Source organism: Struthio camelus, chromosome 11 (genome assembly GCF_040807025.1).
Source record: "Struthio camelus isolate bStrCam1 chromosome 11, bStrCam1.hap1, whole genome shotgun sequence".
NCBI lineage: Eukaryota > Metazoa > Chordata > Aves > Struthioniformes > Struthionidae > Struthio > Struthio camelus.
The window spans coordinates 20,896,125-20,922,915 of NC_090952.1; the positions used below are offsets into that span (position 1 = coordinate 20,896,125).

Genomic DNA, 26,791 nt, shown 5'->3' on the forward strand with positions numbered 1-26,791 from the left:
AAAAAAGCAGCAACACAATTCAAGGAGAAGTCAAACTGAGGCTAATGCCCTATTTTAAGATACAGAAGTCTCAGCTTTTCCAAAGCCTTCATTTTCCCAGAAAGGCTAATATTTGATGCATAACTATATAGCATTACAAGGGGGAGGACACGTGGATTTTAGCATTAGAAACCCTCTTCTGACCCAATGCAACCCTAATATTTTGTTCTGTATTCACACCTGCAATTAATGTTCTCTGCAACTTCTTGTTTGGGAACACTGGAAAAAGCTGCACCAGCTTTAATAAGCTGTAGAGAGGAAAGGTGGTGCAGCTTGTTCCCCCACTAATTTCATTTGCCTTTTACTTCAAATAAAATAGGAAGAGCTTACACCATCTACCACACGGCAAAAGAAAAACTTAGATGTACTCTCCTTTCTCAGTGCCCCCCAAAACTGCAAAAAGAGACAAAGTCACCTCAATTTTCTCTAAGCTTATTTCTAACAAACTTCACATACCACAGACAGGTGAGCATTTCTTTATTACTCTGCTAATAGATTGCCTACAAATAATATGTTTAGGGGTCATACTGCCAATGATCTGCCGAAAACCTTCGGTGATAAGTGAGACTAGATAAAATGAATCACAACTCAATAACAATACAAGTCCAAAGGTAATTCTCTTTTGTACTGTGATGATTTGTATTCTCTGCTAAGAAAGTCAAATCAAGCCAGCATTGTTTTTAATATACATGGAAGCTTAAATGGTCATTATTTGCTTTATGGACCTTTTTGAGATTTAAAAAGCTGTTGTCCCAAAGATTTCTGTCCCCAGTTTTTGCTGACAATCCATAGTCTTTTGCTTGCTTACAACAGACAGAAACCATAATTAGGCTTAAAGTAATAAATTCCTTGTCCTCAATATGAAGAATTAAATTACCAGTTCATAAGACTGTACTACTGAGTCAATTTCATTAAGTGTTCTTTACAAAACTCCCTTTAAAATAACTTAAAAAGAGCAGTTAAAAAAAAAAAGCATCAAAGAAAGCACTGACTCAAGGGATGATTTAGTCCTCCCTAGTTCTTTCTTCCTAGAGTTGTTCAAGCAAGTTATTGCACTGCCCTCCATGTGCATTGGTATATTTAAAAAAGAATGCTGCAGTGCTCAGTCTCAGACAACAGTTAGTTTAGTGTGGCTAAGCGTTAACCCTTTAGGTCCATAAAGCAAGCACATTTATTTTCAGACAGGTTTAATGAGTTAGATAAGGGCATTTTTTTTACTCATTATAATATTGTCTTGCAAACCTTCTATAGATTTATTACTAGAGAATTTTTCCTTCTATTCTCAAACAAAAAAAAAAAGGGGGGGGGAAGTTTTCCTTTGTCATTCATTCCTTCTAACACATGAAATTTGACTGGTAATCTTTAACCCGCTGTTGACTCAGAACATCCAGCTAACACTTGTACCAAAACACATCTCCATTCTCAGCTGCTTAGCAATAAGCACGAGCTGCAACTGAATGTACAAGATGAGCTTTTGTTCAGTTTTCATTCATTTTATTATTGGATTGAAAAGAAAGTCAGCTTTCCTTGCAGACTGCTCATCATTTTTAATAGCTCATTAAAACACCTGATAAAACTTTTTTGTCTAGTCTCCCAGAGAAGAAATGCTGTACTACAAGACAGCAGAGGATACCTATCCATTTCTGTTTTGTAGTATAGCATGTATCTGAGGATTTTCTATCCCCTACTGATTAAATTTGATTCACTTACTAAGCCACCAAAAAACACTCCCAACTCCCCCCACCTAACTTTCAAGTATTGCAAGCAGAAGTTACTGCGATTTCTTATCATGCACCATTATGGCTGACATCCTTTGTACTACTACTTTAAGGATTCTTCTCAGCTCCAATGCTGGTTAAGGATACGAAGAGACATACACTAGAGGAGTTGCAAGGATTGGGACAACAGAAATAGGTAATTTTGCTGATGCTTAAGAGTAAAAATAAATCCACACAGCTTTATCTCATTGCATTCCCTACAGAATCCAATGTCTGTCACATGAGATCTTTCAGTTATTTAGCTTCAGTTAATCAGTTGTTTTACTCTTTCCACACTATTTGGACAAAGAAACTATGAGGCATTGTCCAATACATCTTACTCTCCATGTTATCACTGTATATATTACAAAGTGCAGAAATCACAGTAAGATGGGGGTGAAGCAGTTTACTGCTTCACATTAACTTTGTTAATGTGAGTGTAAATAGAGTGCAGTGAAAATTATGGTAAATTCAGTCTGCGGATAGTTTTCTTTTATGTGGACACACTGCTTTCCAGTGTGGAAGTCATATCTTAGAAGGGTAACTCTGAGTCAGGAAGCCTAGCTACCTGCATTCAACAACCAAGCATAGCTCGAGTGTGAAAGCTTCAAAAAGCACTTATTCTATCTGCAAAATTTGTGAGCAAAGCTAATGACACTACTACTTCAGGCTACTTAATTATTAAGCTGTACTGAGCAAAAGAGCTGTTAGACTAACAGACATCAGTATGTGGATACTTTTGTGCTGTTGCATGGTTCTTAATACTGTTTTAAAGTCTGGAAGAAAGTGCAAGAAGAGTAAGCCTTCTCAACATCTAGCCACAAACCACTTCTAGCCCAAGAAGGCCGTATATCTGTAACTGTATTTAGTTGAGGTATGACAATTCAGATGACTTCTGTTACCATGCCTCTCATTAAGTGTGCCACAGCAGGGAAAACAGCAGAATTCCTGCTTTAGAGCGTAGCACAGATGCATGCTTTTCTGAACTCTGCAGAACTGCTCTGCAAACTTGAAAAATTCAACAGAAGCACAAAACCAGAAATAATTTGGAACACAACTGCAGTCAAGTTCTAGTAATGACAGACAGCTGTTTTCAATATCTAAACCACTAGACTAGGAAGACAAATTTGTTGCAACTAAGTTCCACAAATTATATTATTGCTAGCTGTTTCCCCAGACCTAATCTCTACTGATGATTTAAAGCTCCACTGCAGTCATTACACCATAGTCATACTGTAAACTCAAGTACACAGAGTTCAAAATCGCTACAAACTGGGGATGGGGGGCAGAAGACAGACCAATATTAAGTTAAAAAACAGATTTCTCCTTGTCACAGTCTAAATAAGCAGAACAGCCACACCACTTTAAAGGTATACTGGATGATTTATTGAACCATAATGGTTAAACAAGTTCAAGGGTGGGGGTATAAAGGTCTTACTTTGATGGATAAATTTACAACAGCACAAATAACAAGAAACTTACCTACTAACAATTAACAGCTTAATAACACTAATTATATTGAACTATGTGCAAGTATTTACAAGGAGCTTCCTATAGATGCAAAGTTTGGCAATTACTGGGGGGGAAAATCTGACAAAAGTGTAGTACAGAGGACATAAAATCCCAACACTCAGGTAAGCAAACACCAAATAAGAAACAAGTGGTTCAAATGAAAAAACAAAAGAGTAACCCCTGTCAAGCCACACCCAGGAGATGTGCTCCTATAGTAAGAGACTGCAGAATGATGTCAAGGTGCACCCAGCAAGCATGCTCTCCCAAGGCCAGAGACCATTGGGTTCACAGAAGCTACAGGAACTGATCCTATAATAACTCTCAGGGAGCAGCAATTAACTCACAGGTTCCTTGCGAGCAGAGGGCCACTCACCAAGGTGGTGGTGATAGGATCCTAGACCTTCTTCATCCAGTGTCCCAAACCACGGGGTCAAGTCTTGGAGCTGAGTGAGTCCACTGATCTTCTCCAGCAGTCCAGCTACTTCAGGTCCAGTGCTCTTCAGCTGGGCTCTGTTACATGGTGACTTCAGCTCCTTGCCCAGCAACAACTGCCCTACCTCATCCCTTCTCTTCCTCCAGCTCAACTCCCAGGCAAGGGTAACATCACCGCTCTTTTATAGCCAAATTGAATTCTGGGCATGGTCATAAAGGTTTTTTTTGTAGAGGTTCCTGATTGGTCAGTTTCTGATCCTTTTTGATGACCAACAATGAGTTCTAGAACATTCTAATGATTGACAGCTAGCACCTGTTATTATCATCACATGGTGTCTCCCCTCCAATCGCCCTCCATCCCTATGGCTGGAATCTGCCAAGAACAAGTCTGCCCAGGTGGGGTGGAATAGAGGGCAGTCTAATAGCTAACAGGTCTACCCATTCTCGCCTATGGAAGGCAGGGAGGTGTTGAACCACTATGGTTGCCTCAGTATGAACCATTACAGTCTCCAGCTGTGCACAACAGTCAATATATTCTTATACAGAAGTACACAGCAATATCCTTCATAAATTACTTTTGTAGCTTTTTTCTCCAGTTAAGTAATTGTGGATGTTTTTATACAAAGCCTGGTTTCCTGTTTCACCATCTCTTCCTCACTAACAGAGCCTCAAAAGACATAAATCACAATGTTATCCATGAATCATTATTAGCTCTAATGTCTTCTCTCCACACTTGGGAAACGATGCAGTGGTTTCAAGTTACTGTTATCCATTATAGTATATTGAGACTTGTACAAGTATGCATTGGATCTATGCATGTTAAAACAAGGGAAAAAAAAGCCAACATTCCCTCCCCACCGAAACACCATCCTTTTTGTTATTTAATTTTATATTCTTAGCTTGCAAAGTTCCAGGGTCTTGACTTTAAAATCTGGGAAAACTTGAAGACACACGTGAAAATTATGATAAGCGATGATAAGTGGTGGTATGTTACACAAAAGGCCTAATGCAGGCTGTTGTCATCTGTTTCTTTATGCAGTTCTGTGCCATACAGAGGGCTCAGCTGCTCTGTAGGAAGACTGATTTCCAAGTGAGTCTGTTTGGATCCAAGTTAAAGTTTAATGAAGAGAGCTATCTAGTGCCATGGCCACGGTATTTCAATATCTAGGATTCTCTATCACCTTAGCAACTGGCACTGATGTTATTTTAGACATCATCATCTCTCTTTTCTAAGATTAAATTTAATTTCCTGCATTCAAATTTAAGACTTTCTGAGGATAGGCTATCATGCACCTCATGAGATCTTCATTTTGTCCCCAGGCAATACATAATACAGACAAAGCATCAATAATTAAGAGGAACTATGAAATCACGTAACTGTTACGTACTAAAGTGAGTAAATCTTTATAGATCTACTTCCATTTCCAAGTAGGCCTTGACGGACCTACCTCCTACTCCAAGAGCATGTGTTATAAGCTACATATTCAAACACATCAACCGAAGTATGTAGGTGCTTAGTTTGTAAAGGACTTAAAGTACAAAGAAGGAAGAATTATTTTCAAGGAGATTCATCTGATGGCTGTAAAAATGGCTTATTTTCCAGTTTAGAAAAGCCAGAGTTTGTGTACAGAACTATATCCACACAGGTAGTACTGTTAGTTTACTTCAGCACTACAAACACACTCTTCTGACTCATGTGCTTACTCCCAAAATTTATTTCTCACTATGTAGAAACTGAACTTCTGTTTTGCATAGGTAAAAGTCACACGCAGAATTTCTTCAGCAGAAATCAGTGTTCTCTGTGTAGAAGATAAATGTGGATAACACACACACACACCTTCCTGCCTCTTCAATACAGAGATGTTTTTGTTATCCACATATACCTCCCTTCAAAGATATACGGCAAGACCTCTCCAAAAGTACACATTCTGGAAAATACAGTAGGTTAGTAACATATATTTTAACTGTGATCATTGAGTAGTCTTCAACTATCAAGAGAATTTCTAGGAAGCTTTCATAGGAGTCTCAGTTTAGTCTTTAACTTGCTTGTTGAATTTAAAAAAAAACCTAAAGAGGCAATACTTTTTCATTTCTTAATTTGTGATTTATTTCTACTCTGGCCTTCAGAAAAGTAGAGATGTTTCTTCATCTAATTACCACGTGCCCCTACTAGGCTCTGAAATAAGATACTTTTTTATTTCCCCTTGTTAGAACATCTGCATTTTTCCTAAGGAAAGAAGAGTTTTGGAAGCATTTGGTGCTTGTTGCATCCTCACGAAAAGGAGAATCCAGAGAAAGTTCTCTTTCATTGAATTGCTGATGTAATTGTAACTTCCATTTTAACATTTACTTACAGATCAGCAAGGAAAGACATTAAATAAAAGTGAAAAGTCTTTTGCTACCCAAGCTTGGTTAAAGGCCAGTCAGCAAACACTCAACTGTGAGTCAGTTTTCATGATCTGTTCATGAACATCATGCAACTGGAGAAACTGAAAATTACAGGTTTGTAGCCCCTAACTCCTGGCCAATCTCCACACGTAAATTACGGTCCAGGAAAAATGAGCTGACTTTCTAGTCTGCAGAGTAAGCTGACGTATCAGAAAATGTAAGTTCTTTTTGTTTGCTTTTCAAGACTCTCTTTAGTAGCCTATTTAAAAAAAAAAAAACCCACAAAACCAAAAGCAAAACCCAAAAGCCAGCTTTGTTCTGTGCTAACATCCGCCTTTCATGCGGTAAGCTTCTTCATTTCTGAAGAATTAGCTGATACCTAGCCACCACAGTTGTGGGACTTCTTCATTGTTTCAACCTGTGAAGAACTGTTAGTTTTTCACTATCAGGCAATACTTAACTTTTAGAATTTAAGCTGCTTTATATGTGAAGTAATTATGTCTAACATTTCTTCTGAGGTCCTGGTTAACTTCCACCTGAAGTTGCCATAGTCAGTACTATCTTTAGTCTTCACTGTCCCAGCTAAAGTGAAAAAAAATTCTGTATATATTAAAATGCCAGTAAATAATCCAATGTTCATAACTGCAGAATATTTTTACTACTTGAAGTTAGATATAAAGCTACTTTGTAGGAGATGTAAGCATATTTAATTGTGGTTGCTTAATTTAATTGGTTGCACTGTACCTAGGGATCATTCTGTTGGGCACTGAATTTGCCGTTTACAAGAGATCCATTTTAGAAAATTAAAGCACCTGGGACAATTTTTTTTCAGTGCAAGTTATAAATGCATGATATATAAGTGTAGATCGTATAATATTATCTAATTCAAGTTGGTGATTTGATAAGTGAATGCAGTAAAAGAGTAAATGCTAATTTTTTTTTGAATTTTCCATGTCATTAAGTAATTTTATCCTAACTACACACATGCAAAGTCAAGTTAGCATTAGAAATTATTTGATCAGCAGGGAGAAAAAGAAATTTTTTTAAACAGAGCCAGCCAGTAAGTGCAATAAATCATTTAAGCAGACATCATACATTATCCAGTTTCTGTCAACAGTAATGACTCAAATTTAGCGTAGTCAATTGAGAAAGTAATCTTATTCAGTGTGACTTTAAATATCTCTGAAACTACTGTATACAAAACAGATTCTAATCAGTACTCTACAACCACTAGGAGTACCCTATAATAACTTTATCAGTTGGTTATTCACTATTTAAATGAAGTATCTATACAAAGCATCTGTTCTACAACATATTTTTTCCATGGAATTAACTGCTAAAGTATATGCTATTTTTCAGTAGTGAAATCCATCGATGTTTCTGCTCAGCTTATTAAAACAGGCAACGGATAGTCAACCTTATTGTGGGGTGTGGCAGCAGACGACATCACAAACCAGCCTCCGCAACTTGGCTCTTCAGTATGCATGCTTACATTCTCAGCTGCGTAACTTGCTGCTGAGTAAGCAGATTTTATTTCTTCTCATTTGGCTACTTAGAATTACAGTAATAATCTTTTATTCTTTTTATACCCTTTGCTGTATTCTCAGAGTTTTATGTTTTAACTGTCAGAACCAGCAGATACGCAGGTCTCCGTTGTTTCAAAACGGTTTGAGACATAACTAACATACTAGAAATAATCTTGGAAGGCAAAGCTGTAGAGATAAAATTCCAAGAACAACAATGGAAAGCAAGTCCAGAAGTGATTTATATTCAGTCCCCGAGCTGACAAGAAGTACCTTTATGCTTTTCAGGTGTAACAGCCAATATTTTTATTGCTATGAAAACTGATTATTGTAAACAAAAATGTAGTCAATATGGTTAAGGATCCATCTAGTGCAACAGTTCTCATTTTCAGGTATGAACTTTTCTTATTGTTGTAGCCATGATGATCTAGGGATATAAGCAAGTCCAAGGCATACACAGAAGTACTTTTATTAAGCCAGACAAAATACAAAGGGAGAGGAATGGAGGGGGAAATCCACAGATTCTGTGTGCACATGCACACAGAAGCGCAGACACTGCTTTTAGAAGAGAGAAGAAGGCTGGTTTAAGAGCCCTTCTTTTGAAGTTTAGCTTTAAGTTTACAAATCAGTCCATATCTCAGTACAAAATTTAAATATATGTTTTTACTTCCCCATACAATAACATTCATTTTGAGTGTTCTTTATTTTCATTATTCTGTTGCAGAATGACTATTCCTTGCAGCCAGATGTCACCAGAAATTTTCCACCAAAACATACAGCCATGCAGTTGCTTTTTAAAAAAAAAAAAAAAAAGCAACACAACACTCTGGGAGTGGAATAGTATCTCATAGCACAAATGACGTAGTTGAAAGTAAACACAGAGGTGGCCCACTTTCTATTCATGTCATACAGAATTCCCTCACTGCCAAACACGTTATATATAACCCAGGCAAGTTTATTCATGTCTTATATACCATTCTGCTTCTGCCTTGTTCGTTGACCTCTACATTTCAGGACACTTTTGCTACACGTGGCTGGCAAGTTCAAGCATCCGTCCTGATCAAACATATAAACCCTTAGGACTACTCTCCCAGCAATTCTACATCTTCCTTTTGATGTCAGCATCATATTCAAGATGTCAGCCAATACAAAGAGCTGTTTTGCAACGGATGCCAACTCCAGTTTGGCAAACAAACTCTGCCTACTGTGTTGCCAGAAAGTTGATCTCTTATGGAAGCCACTAACTACATCATTTTGTTTTGCTGCAACATTGGGAAAAAGTTGAAGGACTTACTTTGAATTAAACATTTCGCCAAGTCACTTCTGTGTTCAGAAATACAGATTTTGATGAAGTCCTGACTGGTGCAAAGGATCATATATCTGTGATGCCTCCAAATAAGCAGCTTATTCAGGGGGGTGCTAAAGACAGCAACTGGAAAGATTCCAAAAAATGTTCAATTCCAACATTTATTTAGTTACTGTATAGGAACTGAAGTATGAAATTAAGTGATTTGGGATGCTATCATGCAAATTCTATGAGAAAGAAGTGACAGAACTGGGTATTAGGACATATTTGCATATGCCTGTCTCCCAAGGTATATTGGATTTGTAGACCTAATCTCTCCCTCTCAAATCACAAGCAGGGACATTTACCAGAATCCTCATTTGATGACTCCAATAATACTAACAAGAGATACTCCAGAGAAAACAGTTCTTGAATCATTAAGAGAAAAAACAAATAGTTATATGTGGAAAATTTGCTTCCAATAGCAGCATGAACACTAACGAAGGTCAATTCATCATTCCTTGTGACCTGTATTATATCATTTCCACTGCTTATTAAATGTTTCACAAGTCACTTGGAGAGGAAAACGAAAGTTAATTTATCCTTGATTATTTACAGAATGTCAATCAAGCAGATGATAGAAGACAAAATTGAAGCCTATCATGCCATACCTGATCAATGTTACAACCCCTTTGCTGAAATTATGCTTTAGCAGAATTTTGCATAAAGCTTTTAGAACAACTTCCCCCCCCCCAAAAAAAAAAAAGGTTTTAAACCATGCTATATGGTAAAGGAGGACTTGTGCTCTTTCCGCCCTGCCTATTTTAAAAAAGAAAAACAACCCACTATCTAATTTCAACCAAATTTCATGAAGACATCTCAGAAGTCAGCTTTTACAATGCCTTTGAAGATAGTCAGCAAGATAGAAGAGAGGTCCATGGTAAGTTCTGCACTGACGGATAAAAGGCAACAGCGTAAGTTTATTCCTTGAACACAAGAGAACTTGCATGGGACAGAGATAAGCACCTCATCTTTAGAATAATTTCAAACCTTAAGCCTTGGATACGAGAACCTGAATAACACAAAAGTTAAGAAAGTCAAGGTTAATAAGCTCTGCTCCTCATAGAGTTACCTCTCCTTTTAACTCCTTAGTTTTATTTTTATGAACTTTTAAAGCTATCAAAGCCTGAGTTATTTGCATCTGAGCTTGGATAAATCAAGACAAGTTCTGCAATATTATCTAAGCGTTGTAACAAAAAAAAAAAAAAAAAAAAACACACACACACATGCACTTAGCACACCTGTACACCAAGTTGACATAATGCAATCTGATTTTGACAAACTTGTGTTGTTGGAAAGTTTTCTGCCTAGCCCTTCTCCATTCAGACTTGAATAGCTTGAGAGGAAGAACTGGTTTTCTAAAAAGAGTCAAGAGAAATACGTGAAATGAAAGATGCAGGACTTGAAGACAGAAACTTGTGTGGTAAACAAACAAAAAAAAAGGTGATCTAGTGATCCAAGTCTACGCTAAGAAGCAGGAGAAGATCATGTTGGTATCACAACAGTCTGAGTTATTTACTTGATGCATTCATTTGTAATGTAAAAGGTACTGCATCAGTTAAGCACTCAGCATTCCAGTATCTCACAACTTTGCTGTACTTACACAGCAAGAGTATCCGTTACTGCTCGGAACACCATTAACCAGCTCAACTGACTACTTAATGAACATCTGAAAAGTAAAAGCCTTATTTCTGAAAAGCTAGTGGAGAAGGAAGCATATGCGCATGCTTTCTTCAAAGAAAAAAAAAAGAAACATTTATTCAGTCTTAATGTGAAAAGGAATTGAAGTGTTCTAATAAGTGGAAATAAAAGATGAAACATGCACATTGCATTTTCTATTGATGACAACAATGCTCTGTTCCATTTTTTGGATATTGTAACGTTAGAATTTTGTTTTGAATGCCATTAAGCCTTCAAAAAAATCTCTCTTGGAGGCTACATATTTTCCCTTGCCCACACCAAATGAGTTCTTTAGGAATTCCACAGGTCTAGCGCAGCTTCCTTTAATAGCTTTTCCGGCATGTTTGCAGTGAGTCAGACTTGTCAGTGTTTCAGTTTTTGAAACACTAAGTGGGACATCATTAGCTGCATTCACTCAGATTTTAACTAACGTATTAGTCATCACTCCATGAGTAAAGGACATACTGCCAGTAAATGCTATGTTAACCACCCCCCTTTCACTCACTACTCATTTGTAACTAATCATTGCTATACCAGTGCTGCAAGTTAAAACAAGTTAATGATGTCCTTCACTTTAGAGATGCAGAGATTGGATCAGATAATTCAAGTTGCCACTGAGATCATATAGAACATTTCTTGGCATACCTGCAGCGTGCACATAGGTCACTGCAAGTCAAGGCTTCTCAGCCTCTTCTATTGCTATCTACAACATTTCAAATGGAGGTGTAGACCCTACATGGCTGACGTATCAACGGATGGTAGACTCTTGGCTTTTTTTAAATAAGCCTTCCATGACCTTATACTAGTCTGCCAAGAGAAAATCCACCGTTTTAAGCAAATTATTTTAACTAAAGAGTAATGTTAATGCTTTAAATTAAGTTTATGCTGAGAGTACAGTGGCAACACGATTATTTTGCTGTTTTAAATACATTATATTTTTAAACACATTTTGACTGATCCTACGGCAAGCATGGTGTAGGACTTAAGCCTTTTCTCATAGTCGTCACTCCCCAAAGACCCAGTGCACAGCGATTCTTGTATTTGTAGAAAGACCACTGGCACTACCAAAAGTTTCCTTGTAGTCCCTATACAGGTTCAAGGAAACACTGACCACTGGCAAGTTACTCTCCTGGAAAAATAGGATTTGTGTCATTCCAGCAACTGAAATTGATCTGCTTGTACTTGTTTTTTTCTGAATGTGCAACATATAGCATTCTCCAGAGTTGACAAATTAATGTTTAATTTTGAATAGTATCATGAAAGGCAGATGTTATGTTCTGTTATGAAAGGCAGAACTCAAGACCAGAAATGAGACAATCATTATGTGATACCAGCGGCTAAACAGTTTGATGTTCAAGGTTTATGATTCATCTTATGCCTTTTGTAAAGAAACAGCATTAACAGTCACAATACACCCTTCTAGGAATCTCACTTAAGTGCAATTCAGAAAACTAAAGTTAGGAACTGAAGCATCCCACACTTGCAAATCAAAAGGGCAGGTGCTTTTTGAGAAGCAATTTATAGCACCCAAATTAGATCAATTTAGCATAAAACAGATTGTGTATGGCACATTCAAGTTTGCACAGGATTTACAGTGCTGTGCGTTTCTAGAGTGGTGACACAAGCACAGAAGTAGAACTAATTATATTCTTGTGAAGAACTAAAGGAACCTTCCAGATAGCAGGAAATGGATCTACTTGGGTTGGGGGTAAATTAATATGGAACAAAGGCACACTACAGTAATTCCTATTATCGCAGAAGAAAAAGCTATACTAGGTCAGTAGCAAAGGCTCTGCTTATCAGTTGTTTTGTATTCTGAGAGCAGCTTAATCATTTTTACATGCCTGATAAAACTCAAGATAAAGCTGAAAGATAAGTGATGAGATTAGTATTACTGATTACAGTTAGTCTTGTGCTTAAACTGACTACAACACAACCCATCTTCTGAAGGAAGTCCAACCATCAGTTACAGGAACTTGCAAAATACATAGTAAATAGCAGAAAACAAATGTAAATTCTCCTTGAACAACCTGAGTATTTATGCATGTTTTCACAACCATAAAGGGATTCCTGGAATCTCAGATTTTTGGCATTTCTCTCGTAATCTGTGTTCTTTCCCCACCCCTGCAAGTCCACATAAACTCAAGGTTGAGACAAAGGGTTTGGAAAAGGTTGTTTCTGAATTACAGTCCAACTCTTCTTCCTTCAGTAAGTAAACTATACAGCCTTTAAACTCCAAGAGCTCACTAGAGCCGAGGTTTTACCACTTTTCTAATTTCCTGCTGTGTATTATGTTAAAAAAATTGTGGATGTTAAGCTTCTGAGATTAACAGGTTCCAGCTCAAAAGGCAATTCACTCTTTGAAATGCATGTTTTTTACTGTCTCAGTCTCAGGTTCTCTGTATACTATTTTGCCCTCAGAAAGCAGGTGAGAGAACTTGAAACTTTTGGAGCGTGACCTTGGCCAGTGAAGGAGTATTGCTCTGTGACCTTACATTCATGAAACACTATTCTTTCTTACTTCAGTAGTATATCAGCATCTTCTCCTTTGGACTGGTGGTGCATTCAGAAAATACATCTGTATTTTGTAATGCATGCTCCTTAACTTCTGTCCCTTCAGTCTGTCTGGTTTTTCTTTCTTCCACAATGGCAGCAGCCCAAGACGTGTCCAAGTATAAAATGCTTCACTACTGGGGAAAAAGTGTCAAAAATAAGCTTGTTAAAAAGGTAAGGTAATATGATTTAAAGCTCTACTGTATAGAAACATATATAGCTGCTCCCCCAAACTAGATAAGCAGATGGTCTGGCATGGAACCTTTAGGCCAACAATGACTCATTACAATTTTAATTTGTTTGAGCATCTGGGAGTCACTGCATATTGGTAGAAAGTACCAGGGAGGAGGAACAAGTAGATGCCAGATCTCAAGTTGCCTTTACTACTGTTACACTAGAACCATAGCTGAACCCTGAAAGTACACAGAAGTACAGTGTGGTTGTTTAGGCAGGCATTTCTATGGCGGGGAAGCCTCAAAAAACATAAGTTATTTAGTTGCCTGGGCCACTTTTTTTCCTTCAAAACAATCAAGTTTTGCAATCAAATATGAAAGGTTTTATTAAATAATTAAATTAGCAGACGTATCCCAAACCAAAATTTCTGTTCCTGAGTCATGCTTATTTTGCCTATCTTTTTATTCTGTGTTAAAAAAAAAAAAAAAAAAAGAGTTTAGAGAAACTGACAAGATAGGAATGTGTTTTAGAAAACTGTTAATGCTCTAATGGTAATATATTCCATTGAAGAGAATCAAACTCCTTTATACATCTGTTCAACTGTCTAAATGAGATACTTGATTCTTAAAAAAGAAGCTCAAAATTCTCCTATTCATGGCAGTAAAACCAGATTAGCATACATCTTGCCTGCTGTGCATCATTTTTAAGAGAACACCTCATTAGCCTTAGCTTAAAATGAAAGTATTTAGCCCAAGAACTGACATGAAGTTACTATATTCTACCAGCTCCAACAGTTATTTCATTATGTTTCCCACATTCAATTAGAAAATACAATACACAAATCAACCTGTAGAATTTGATGCTTTTTGCTGTTAACTATAGATGTGAAGCTAAGTAGTGGGAAAAATTCTGCATTGTCAACGAACAAGACTACATGCGTTCTGCTCTATCGCTTTAGAGCGCGAAAAGAAGTGTACAGATGCACCAGACTGTCTCTAGATTGTGGAAGGGCAACGTACAAGAAGTGCTTTGCTAAGTACTAACCCTCTTTGTGTCAATGTTTAATCAGCGCTGCTGACAGATTATCAGCAGAAATCTGAAGTGGGAAGAATAGTTGTCAAAGCATAGCAATACAAACAGTATCTGGGATAGCAGGGAGATACGCGAACTAGGAATGACATGGTTTGCAGAAAATGCATCAATTTCAACAAAAGCTTTCCCATCTTCAGGATGAAGCATCTGGTACCTGCCATCCCTGCGGTAAGAGCATTCATTTTGGAGCTGGGAAGTCAGTTCTGCCACTCTGCTTGACTGAACTGAACTTGGCTTTTTAAACTCCCAGACAGTGCTCTGAACAAAAGGCTTGCCTCCTGCTTCCCCCCTCCCCCTCTTTTTTTAAGATATATATGGGGATCCTTTCTGATTTTCTTGTTGGTTGTGACCCATTTTTATGAACAGAACATTAACCTAATATAACCCATCTGTTAGGGCAGTCACAGTGTGAGGTTCAATTATTGGTCAGGAACAAGATCGTTTCCTATATCTTAACCAATTGTCCAGATGCTTAGCCAGTGAGTACTCTTATCCACTAATCTGAGATGATAACAAGATTATGCTAGATTATTTTAAATATAAAAATATTTACACAAAAATGAGCACAAGCATTGGAAAACCTGAGTGATTATTTGTATTTCAAAGCTGGTATTTCATGTAATATTTCTAACGAGTACTTGACAATCAGCTCTTTTTCTATTTTATAGATCATTTTGAAAGAACAACAGATAGTACAGTAGGAGATTAAGAAATAACCAACAAGAAAAGAATAAAATACTCATTTTTTCCAGAGTACTGTTACAAGAAGAAATCATTTTCACAGACGGTATATAGTGGATAATTTATATTCATATGTATATAGTATCCTTTCATTCACAAATATGAGTTTACAGTTTACTTTGTCCTAAAGAATCGGAATAAAATGGAGACTACTTTCACAGTTGCTATAATATTATGTAGTTCTAGCTTCAGATACCACTGTGCTTATCCAGTAAACCACCTTTATCTGCTGCTCTTTATGGAAATTAGATTATGAACACTTTAAACTTAATTACTAAATCAACCATAGATACAGCATTGCATATTTCCAAATGTATGATATATTATACTCCAGAATTATTGCATGACAAAGTTGTTTTTTTTCCAGCCCTTTACAAGCTTAAACTTAATACAGTGAACATTTACTACAGTGGGAACCTAGAACGTTAAAAATAAGACCAAAGACAGTGGTATTTATTCACACAAGGAATACGATAGCTAGCCAGTAAAGTTTTCACCTGTACGCAGCAGAATTATCTGCCAGTCATGACTCATAAGCAGCTTGTTGGCTGTATTTAGCAGCAGAAGAATGTTTAGTTGATTAGCTCTCCCACAGCAATAAGTAAGATATTACTGAAGTCTAGGCAAATTACTGTTGAGGATTTCAGGGAATGTGACGCAACTGATAGAAAGTATGAGACACCCCTCTCCCACCCCCAATTAACCACAAGAATACTTGAACTAGTGGCTCAGTTATTGAAAGCGTGAAGTTGTACCAGTTATGTCATCTCACTTATCTTTACATTTATATAGTTATATAAATATTTATATATAAAAATATTTTAACTTCAGTGTATACAACTATAAACAAGTGGCTATGTAATTACTTTAATTGGTTCCGTGACTCAGCTCACTTAAAATGATTGACCTCACAAAAACTGCACCAGAAAAATCAACAAGGGTACTGTGCTCTGAGGGCTAGTTTTGTAAAATTGTTTCTGTCATAAAGTAGATCTATATAATAAAACAATTTGTTAATATGCTAAGAGAGATACTCCAAGCGAAGCATCGTAAAAGTTTCTATACCACACGCCACTACTGTGTTTGCTTGTTCAGATGTGCTTAAAAGGTGAGTATCAACTGTGTGATCTCAGATTAAGCAGTTCAGAGTCTAAGCAACATGATGTCACTGCTGTTGGTAATATGCTGACTACAAGGTTTTTTCAGTAAGACAAAGGCAACATTGGATAACTGCTGTGCACCACAATACATACGCTGCCATAACGTGTTTGAGCATGCTTAGAGCCAGCGCTGGCTTACACCAGCTGCTAAACAGAAATAAAGATACTGTTTTTATTGGTTGAAAAATTGCTTACCAGGCTGATAAGGAAACCAAAGAATCCTTGCTGGCCAGATAAGTATTAGTCAAGGAGAGAAAGCTTAGCCCTCACTACCTGCTTTTCTTGCTGTAGGCACCTTACTAGTGCTGTGTAGCGATCTTCCATGAAGCCCCTACTCTTTTCCTTCAAGATTTTTGTAAGCGTTCCTCCTTTTGAATCCTTAAACTACCAACAAGCCTATCTCTGTCTGCAATTTTATCTTTTTCACTTCACATGTCTCTATTTTACAGGCTTTCTCACGGTTGTTCCTGATAATTTAGCAATTTCCTCATCAGTCTGAGCTAGGATTACACAGCTGGGCCTGATTAGAGCAGGGTCTTGGATTCCCGGAAGTCAGGTGAATGGTGAAAGGTGAGGGGGTAGAGGGATTTACACTGCCCTTTTATTTATCTTCTCTCTTGTGTCAGTGCAAGCATTTGTGAGACAACATGATAGATGAGATCAAGAAACTGACCTAAGTTAAAACTAACCTCTTTTTTTTTTTTAGGTTAATTTTAACCCTGACCACTTTTGCAATCCTTTTAAATACAGTCACATGAATGTTTGCTCTGCACAAAAGGGAGCACTAGGAGGCGGGAAAGGGTAACAGGCAGAGACAAAAACTTATTTTGAAATTGTGCTAACTTTTAAAGTGAAAACAGAGTTTGAATACATTTCCCAGCAGCTTTGAACCGATAACTTTCCATTAGTACTGACAGGACTACATGTAGAAAAGGCAAAGCAGAGAAAGAACTTCAGAGCAAAGACTTCAGAACTCAACTATTATCTGCACACAAGCCATCTCCTCCTGGTGTGTACTTCCTGATGCCCTCAGCTTGCTAGAACTATTTCCTTAGGAAGTGAGAGGGAGGCTCAGAAGTCCTTTGAGAACTTAAAGAGACAAACTTGTCCATAGAATAAGCGTGATTTAGAACACAGAACCCTGAATTCCAGCGGCAGTAGAGAGCGGAGCTCCACTCCAGCTCCACTCCTTCCTTAACCTGCAGTGAAACCCCTCTCACTGAAATCTGGATTGACGCCTTTCTAGACAAACTCAGAAACATTATTCTACTCTGTTCTTCCTGTTGACCACATAACTATAACGTTGCCCCTTCTTCTCTGATTCCTCATGCTTCTCTTTCAATGTATTTTTTGGATAATCTCACCTTCTCGCTCCAGCTGTTTGCAGGTTACAAAGGCCTTTCCTCCTGTGACTTTCCTCTTTCCTCTCATTGTCTTATCCCTGGACAATTTCATCCACAGATTTCAGTACTGTTTCTGTTCTGAAATTGTAATACTGTCAGAGAAATGAGTTTTTTTTAAAATTGCATAGTAATCATTCCCGTAAATTGAACTTATGTTCTTCTATACCATAAACGGACACTTCTTGTACCATTGTAGCATTGTGTCACTTTCATGTAATGCATTAAGCAACGTAACCAGCATCTGTCACATGCTCGTTCTCACGTTCCCCTCCCCCCCCCCCCCCCCCCCGACTCAGAAATGGGGAATAATGTACTTTGGTCTGGCTGACAAGGTTAACGCCCCAGTCTATACACCAATCAGTATTGCTCTTTTTGCACAGTATCAGTTTATCTTAAAACATCAGGCTGTTAATTGTGGCAGCCTGAGTGTAGACAGTATTCTTTCCTAAGTCAGAAATGGAATAGACAGGAAAGGGTAATAAATTGCCGATTGTCCCACTATAAACTCTCCTGCCTCAGGAATCAGAGCACTTATAGTGGAGAAGTAAAGATGATAATGCTTCAGATTTGGTTTTATATTACAGTTAATCTGGTATACCTGCAAGCTGCCACTGCCATCTCTCTCCCCTATCCCTTGTGTCAGAGCTAGAGATACTATAGACACGCGTGACTTATTAGCTCAGTAGATTAATCTGACAGAAAACTATTCATTTTTTTCATGTACTATTTTTCCATCAGATAAGCTTGCTGAACCACTTCACCTTGCATGTGGATAAGGAGAGGGAAGAATAGAACACCCGCCACCCTGTAAATCATCTCCTCTTATACTAAATGAGGTCTCAGATGATGTGGAATATCACACTGGGCTGAGCCCCAGACTCATCTTCAGCTACTTGCCTGACTAAAAATATAATTTTATAACGTACACATAACAATACACATTTTATAAAAATATACACCCTTTGCTTCTGCAGGATAAGATCTGAGTTAATCTTGCTTCTAACTGGTGTTATTATTGTACTGCACTACGTCTTCACTCATTTATAAAGAAGACCAAGTGGACAGGCAAAGAATTTTGATTATCTGTTCCAGAATCTTGCTTTTCACAAATAAGTTCATTTTGAGCAATGTTTAAGGAATTAACTGAAACACAAAAGGATTCAGAACAAACTAGAAGGGTAGAACAAGAGGAGATAATTTGTTTTCAGTAAGCCTCACGCAATACTGTCTTGATAGAACTCTGCTAGATGGCAAGTAAGCACATTAGACTTCAAAGCTACGCTTTCCCATTGGAAAAGCTAGATGTGTGTTTTATTTCAGTGGTAGTAAATAATGATTCTCCTGAATTAAGTACAAATATTAAGTGACCCAAAACCTATATATGAAGTGTAAGAAATGCATCTCTGCTAAGTGTAATCTTACATATTCCTTACAAAGTTCTGATAGCTGCTTTTCAAGAACATAACCTACATTAAGTAAATCCTATGAAGACAACAAAGACACTATACAACAGAAAGTATGAATTTATTTACAAAATGTTTGCATTTTTTAATACCTTACCTCCTTTCAAAGAAACTGTTTAAATCATCCACTATAATACAGCTGACTTAAAAAGAATCATATTTATAATGTTGGAATATGGACCTTCATGACATATATTCAAAGCTATTCCACTGATAATTGCTAATTCTGTGTACTGTACTTGTTTACTTAGCTTTTGTATCACTCCTGGAGGAAATTATAAACATTATTTCTCCAAGATATAGCCTTCTTTATAGACAAAATAAGTGAGGCAGAGAGATTACCATGTAGAATAATCTGACAGCTAAATAAGTAAAGGCTTTTTTGACCAGCCTTGTGTAATTTCCAGATACATGTGAGGGGTCTGCTAGAGAATGGCTGCAGTAGGATATTTAGTTTTTGTCTCAACCCATGCAGTAGAAAAGAAATATAAAGATCTCTAGTACCCAATATGGTCAAGGGAACTGTTGAAGTAAATAAAGGGAGTTTACGTTGAACAGTTCAGTTATGTTTGAGAAGACATCAAAATATAAGCTCTCAACAGTCCGGGGGAACGTACCACAGCATTATAAACTACGCAACTCAGCTACTGGTCTGTAGGGAGACCTGCAGAATAAACAAGACAGCAGAGTCCCCGAGTAACCTCGGAGCAGAAAAAAACCTGCTATTTTCTGAAGAAACATCCCCTTTTCTTCTCCGTCACATTCTGCAGAACTGCATGCAATGATAGAGTGCACCTGATAGAATGCACTCATTGGAGTACATTGTCAGCTACAGACAGTACATAGATGCGCAGGTCTAAAGTAGTAGAGATGATAGAAAAAGTGTGAAAATTTAGCAGCTGCTACTAAGAGCTTGAATACTCTATCTAATTCAACAGTAACTATTGGGATTTGACTCTAAATCAAAAAGATGTACTGTACTGTTTAAAATGGTAAGACAGCATGTATACGCAGTATTATATTTGAAAACTGAGAGACAGTATTTAGCGGCACTATTTCTTTTTCTCTCTCTGTATGAATCATATCCAGTTCTTTAAAGCTGGAAAGAAATCTGAGTATTGCAGTAAAAGAGGCATTACTGTCTTATATTCAGATAAACTCATCCTGTTCTGGCATGTAATTTGTTGTTAAAAATGGAAATATTAACCCAGGAAGTTCTGTACGCTACCATTAGGATTACTGTATGAGAAAATGCGGCAGGCATTTTTCTTGCCATTAGTATTGAGAAATTAGAAACTAGATGCAAAGCTGAGATAAAAATTGCACAAATAACCACAGTTTGTGTCAAGTATGACTGCAGATTCATATTTCAGAAGCAAAGGGAAAAAAGGGAATTAATAATTTAAAGAGTACCATGTATATCAGCTAGTCCATATATAGTTCAAAAAAAAAAAAAAGGCATGAAGATCAGCGCAAGTATTAATGTTGTGCAGGGATATCAAACACCTGGTAAACATCATGTTTACCTGTTTTGCATTCCTCAGTCCTTTCACTCAGCTTTCAGTAGGTTATTAAAACTATTCTCAGTCCTTGAATGGCATTGATAAAGATACAGTAAACTGAAGTAGGGAAAAGTGGTCACGTAGTAGTCACTTAAGCTTCCATAGCAGTATATAAATGTGATAAAAGAATGATGTCACATGATGCTTAGGTAGAATGACTTTCACAACAATATATGTAACAGAAAAACTGTGTAATAGACATTTAAAAAGAGAGAAGAAAAATTGGGTATAAAGGACCACCATCAGACTTGCAGGAAGGAGTATCAAATTTCAGTGAATGAAAAGGGGAATGGGGGGGGCCTCAGTAACTGTTGCTGTATTACAGAAGTCTTTTCTTAGAATGAAAACCTATATATAATAAGAAATTTATTTGGGAAATGGTTTGAAATCACTTCTTTTACTTTGACTTTTTAAAAATTGAATTTAATGTAGCCACATTTTAGTAGCTGGCTTTGGATTCTGTGTAGTCTTTGCCCTAAGATTTCCAACTGCCAGCAAAGACTGTTTTAGAGAATTCTATTTTTGTGTTCCGGGGGAAAAAAGGAACCCTAGATATAAAAAGAATTATGTTCTGGACTATAACTGATTGTATGCTTTGCTCAAACCCAACTGTTTTTTCCTGTGGGGAAAAAAATCTATAACGAGAAGAAAAAAGGATTTCTGTTTACTTATTTCTGCAAAAGTAATTTTAACCTTTTCCTATTTATTTTTTGATATCATCCTCTGAAGTCCTCTTCTGCAATTTCTACATACATGTATTTGTTTCTAGAAATGGTGACTGGGAAACGAATATAGTTTTTACTGTTCTAGTAAAATCTGGCGGGAAAAGATCATTTGGAGAAGAGAAACATAGTTGTGATCTAGAATTATAGACTAACGGCCAAAATGTATAAAATGGTGAAAACAGAACTCACTTAATTTAGTTGATTGCTTCAAAAAGGAAAAATGCCTTAACAAGAAAAGTAACACTTTGGAAAACGTAAACCTAAAAAGCCTACCAAACTATCAGTTCCTAAATATTAGGTGAGCCTGTCCTGGAATAAATTAAGCTCACTAAAAATACGTTCAGATTAAAGCCAGTATTTAGTTTATTTTTTGATTTACTTAAGTTTATTTATGGAAGGAAGTATTTTGGCACAGGTTGACTATGGAAGTTTAATATATCATTTAATAATGTTATACCTTGTCTAATGCCAGTGCTTTTAGTTTTAACTTGCAGCAGGACATAGCAAGGAAAGTCCAGCTGTAGGTCTGCTGTGACTGTGGAGTTCATTACCTCACTAACATATGCAACATGAAAACTTTTTTTAAACAATAGGTGGGAGCTGCCAGCTTCCTCTTCCTAAAAAGTATAAATAGGTACAGACAAAAGGTATAAGTTGGCTCAAAATTTTCCACTATACAGCCTAATCAGTGAACTGTTTCTGCAGCCATCTCACAACTGGTTAAAAACAAAGCGTAGCTGTGGCCATGGACAATCAAACTCACTGAAATAGCTGTGCAGAAGCTGCCTATGCTGTACTCTTTACCCATTTATAGAAATATTCATAATTAGCCGTGCTTTTATTTAACAGTTTTGATTATGTTCATGATTGTAATATGAAGTGTAGCTTCATTTTTCAATTATTAAATTAGGATGTTTTAATGAACTTACAAATCACTAACATGCATTTGTTAGAAATACAGTAACAACTTCTTGTGACTTCATTTACAGACACATTATACAATGTATGATGACTGCCTCTAACAGGCCAGGAAGCTATGGTTGTAGATTAAATAAACCTTTGGCAAACAGGTATTTAAAATAAATGATGTTCTTTGTTGCTTTATGTTGCTTAGTAATTAGTATTTCCAATCCCATTTTCCTACCTTTTAAGTTATTTACCCTGTGACGTTTTTATAACTGTATTTCACCACGCTCTCATGCATTAAACTATCTTAGTCTGGCTTCCTTCTGAAGAGTTTTCAAGATTTTTTAAATTCCTGAATGTAAAAATAGTTCATCTAAAACTGCAAAAAGGGACAAGCGGGAGTAACTGCTTCAGGGGAAAACTGAGTACAGTAATAGGGAGGAGAGAGAAGACAGTTTGAAGAATGTTTGGAACTCGACAGGAGCAGTGGAAAGATGATTGTAGTGCGTTTTCTGTGGCAGAGTGGTTGTGCTAACGATAAAGAATTTTTGGATTAAAAGCTGAGGGTATGTGCTACTGGACGACTTAACATATTTCCTGTTTGTGGTTAAGTTAAATATAGCATGTTTTTTTCCCATGGTAGTACACAGAACATCATTAATTTTTTATTTTTTTCTCCCCAGTGCAGTTAGGACAATGATTTCAACCTTGTTGATTTCCCTCTTCACTACCAGAAAGCTGGAGAATAGAACATTTCTCAAGGACTAAAATATGAATAGCTGCTTTGGTGATCAGTTGACTTCACCTGTTTTAGAACTGCTGTTTTAAGCAGAAGCTTATGCCTTCTCTGGCAAATGGAAATTCTGTCACTGAACTTATAAACTGTCACAAACTTAAAACTCTTTTCTTTTGCATATGTTCTTGGGGTATGTGTCTTATGGAACTTTGCACAGGTTTATTTTTTATGTTTAGAGAGAGGGGAAAAGAGGGATAAGTTCTTATATTGCTTGGGTCAGCCAGTCATCTTCACATGTTTGTTCAAATTCAGATATAAGCAGTATATCTTTGAGGGGGGCTCAAAAAATATCATGCCTATCAGGCCATGATCTCTTTGCTCTAAGTTAATAGTCTGCTTTTTTTTTTTAAACACATGGTTATTTGCTGTTTCTGTCACTGCTGGCTACTGTGGTTGTGTGACTGAATACGACTGAGATTACATGAGAAACCACAAGGAGAAACGTTAGTGTCTACATAGTAGTGGCCTTCTGTAGTTACACAGTTTCAATGCGATGAAGTGATTTTTGCAAAATATGTCCTTTTAAAATAAATGTTCTTGACAGACAAAGCCAAATTAAGAATAGATTTACAACAAGTACTCATTTCTACCCTCAGGCCATACCTGGGTGCTCTTGGAGATGGGCCAAAATACTACACTGCAAACTGATTGCCAAAATGATCTGAGGTTTGTTTGCTGGTTTAAGGAGAGTTGTAGTTTTTTGTAGAGGGGCTTTCCCACTTAAATTTTCCTAATTGGGATAACTGCATTATCTCATCTTACTCCTTTTACTTAAAATTGCCTGCAGAGTTTATATGCTCATATGTCCTTGGTTCATACATGGGATATTTGCTTTTCTGTCCTGGAAACTGAAAAAAAATGAATACTAAAATTCTGGAGTATGACTACAAATATTTGCAAAAATACAAGACTTTAACTTCTGCTGAGGAAACGTGAAGTAGAAATAATGATTCTTGATTTACAGTAATCTAATCAAACATTTCTCTAGAAAATCCTGTAGCAGCGTCTTGTACAATTCAATGATTTTATGTCATAGCCAAGCTCTGTATGTGCAGACTTGTGGAATGTTTGCGAGTTAAAAAAAAAAAAAGAAAAGTGACAATATAGTAAATGTCATCTGCCAGTCATTTGTCCCACTGTTAAATGGCAACAGGAAAAAGAAGGAAGAGTTCTTTTGGGTAAATCTTTTATCACATGATGTAGCTATAGTCTGATGGATGCACATCTTGTCTCCATTACAGTCAGGGCTGTAGCTATTATTGCGTAAGAGCACTGAAAATAGCAAATGCTTTGTTTTTCTTCAATTTAATATGCATAGTCCCTGCACTTAGTCTCAGTGATTTCTTTCGCTGTTTTCCTTAATATGATGTTGCACATGATTTGTTACTTCACCAAAAAGTTAACTAAATGCCTAAATATACCTATGTACGGTTTTCTTGAGACCTTTCACGTGTACCTGTTTCCATTAATCCTGCCGTTACTTTCTGTAATGTTTTCCCTGCTGTTCTCTCATCTTAGAGCTGAGCTCAATGCAAGTTTGACTGGAGAAGACTTGGCTAAAGCAGTATGACTAGTCTTGTGGCAAATTCAGAAATGTTTGGTAAAATAAAACTCTAGAGCATTTAAGAGTTATGCTGAACAGAGTGCACTACAGAGTTTGGATTAGAAACTCTTAAAATTGTGCACAGGAACGTGAGGCAATTGGAAAGTATTCTCTTTTCTCTGACTCTGGAATGACTGACCTTTCTGCTATAGTTACGGGTGCTGCTTTGTAGAGACAAATAAAGACAGCAGAGAAAAACAGAAGGGCTGGCTGAAGAGAAGAAAGCCAAATCTGAGTTTCTTGTTTTTTAACTGAAGCTGGCAAATTGCTTGTTAAAACTGTCCCTGTAGAACGATGCTATCTAAATTAGAAACTGATGTGGTTGGAAATAACTTTATATTGCCTGTCACTGTAAACAAGTCATTAGATTCATGACGACTTGATCGATTTCGTAATTCTGAAGTTATGATAGCATGAACTGTGCCCAAATATAAAATCAGTGAGATGAAATAAAAGGAAAACTCATGCTAAAAAGCAGAGGAACATCCCAAAGGAAAGTTTAGATTTGAGCAGTTAGCCAGTCTGCTTGACAGACCTTGCCTGTTTTATAATCTCTTAACTTCTGCTGCAAAGATTCAACTCCAATTTTAAGGCCACTAAAAGCTTTAGAGTTGTGATTTTCTTTGAAAACTACTATCGTCAGATTTTATCTGCAAGTTGTGGACACTGGGTTTTATATTTATTTATATAATTTCACCCAGGACTGAGGCTAGTCTTGGAGAGTCATAAGAAAAGCAGACTGCTACATAAATCTCAGGCTTGCTTTAACTATGTGTCCGTTAGACTCGGGGGAAACCTGCCGTACCGGTCTCGCTTGACTTCGGAAAAAGAACAGGCCCATTTTGGAAGGAGCGTACAATTGTGACCTTCTTCTAGAGGGCAACCAAATAATATGCTTATATCTCAATTTGTATGCCAAAGAACTGAGGATTGCCCTCATCCTCACAAAATGGTGTAGCTTAATCAACTCAGTTATGCCAACATATATATTTTTAAATATAATTCTATTGATATAAGGACACCCATCCACACAAGCCCTCTAGCACTTACAGATGCAATCCTTTATTCCCCTCTATCCTGACTAATATACCCATGTTGAGAAAGCTTCAATTCAGATAGCGAGGCTCAGCCAAAGGAATTCTCTAACCTACAGCGACAGTTCAAGAAGTTTCATTCGTCATCGTGAACAACAAATAGGTGCCAAAACCTCACACACCAGGGACTGGTGTTCTCAAATCTGTGTGGGAGAAAAAACGCAGTCTTTAAGTCGTGTTAACAGTCTCTCAACTTTTGTTAAAACATCCACTGTCCACAGCATATTTCCAATGTAAAACAAAGGGGAACATACTTAAGTCAAGGCTGCCTTTGTAGAAACCCTCTATGCGTTGAGCGTCGGGGCGCCCTGTGCGCAGGCCTGGCGGGTGCCGGGGCAGGGAACAGATCGGGGCTTTTCTTGCAGCCGCAGCCAGCCCGTTTCCTCGAAACCTCGCACTGCCAGAGCGGAGCCACAGCCAGGGCCAGGGCCGCTGTCTCAGCCCGCCCCCGGAGCGGCCAGCGCCGCCTGGCAGCATCCGGAGAAGCGCCGGCCTCGGCAGGCCACCTCGGCGAGGAGCCCTCAGGCCGATTCCGGTCTGCGCGCCCGCTCCGCACGGCCCTAACACCAGGGCGGCCGCCTACGCCCCGCACTTCACCTCCCGGCGGGCCTTTCTGTCGCAGCCCCCCGACGCTCCGCCGCCGACCCTCCTCATGGCGCCCGCCTGCCCTTCCCGCCGCTGCCTTCGCCTTCCTCGGCGGCGCATGCGCGGCGCGGGGGCGCATGCGCGCCAGCGCCCCCCCGCGCGGGGCGGGGCGAGGTGTGTGCGTGGAAGCGCAGGGCGCTGCTGAGGCGCTGGGCCGGCAGGAGGCGAGGGGGCGGCGGGGCCGGGGTCCGCTGCGGC

The 26,791-nt window shown here is 37.9% G+C and overlaps 1 long non-coding RNA gene across 2 annotated transcripts; it reads right to left on the bottom strand.

Annotated features, from left to right (window-relative positions):
* Positions 1-3,233: 3,233 nt before the first annotated feature.
* On the bottom strand, positions 3,234-26,638 carry LOC138068754 (uncharacterized). 2 transcript variants are annotated; one of them, XR_011143494.1, is made up of 3 exons: positions 26,203-26,638; positions 11,889-13,366; positions 3,234-11,462 (listed from the first exon to the last, which is right to left on the bottom strand). It is a non-coding gene; the product is annotated as an uncharacterized lncRNA (long non-coding RNA). The 2 variants fall into 2 exon arrangements; XR_011143495.1 differs by adding an exon at positions 17,761-17,891 and having other exon boundaries at positions 3,234-13,366.
* Between the last annotated feature and the right edge of the window lie 153 nt (positions 26,639-26,791).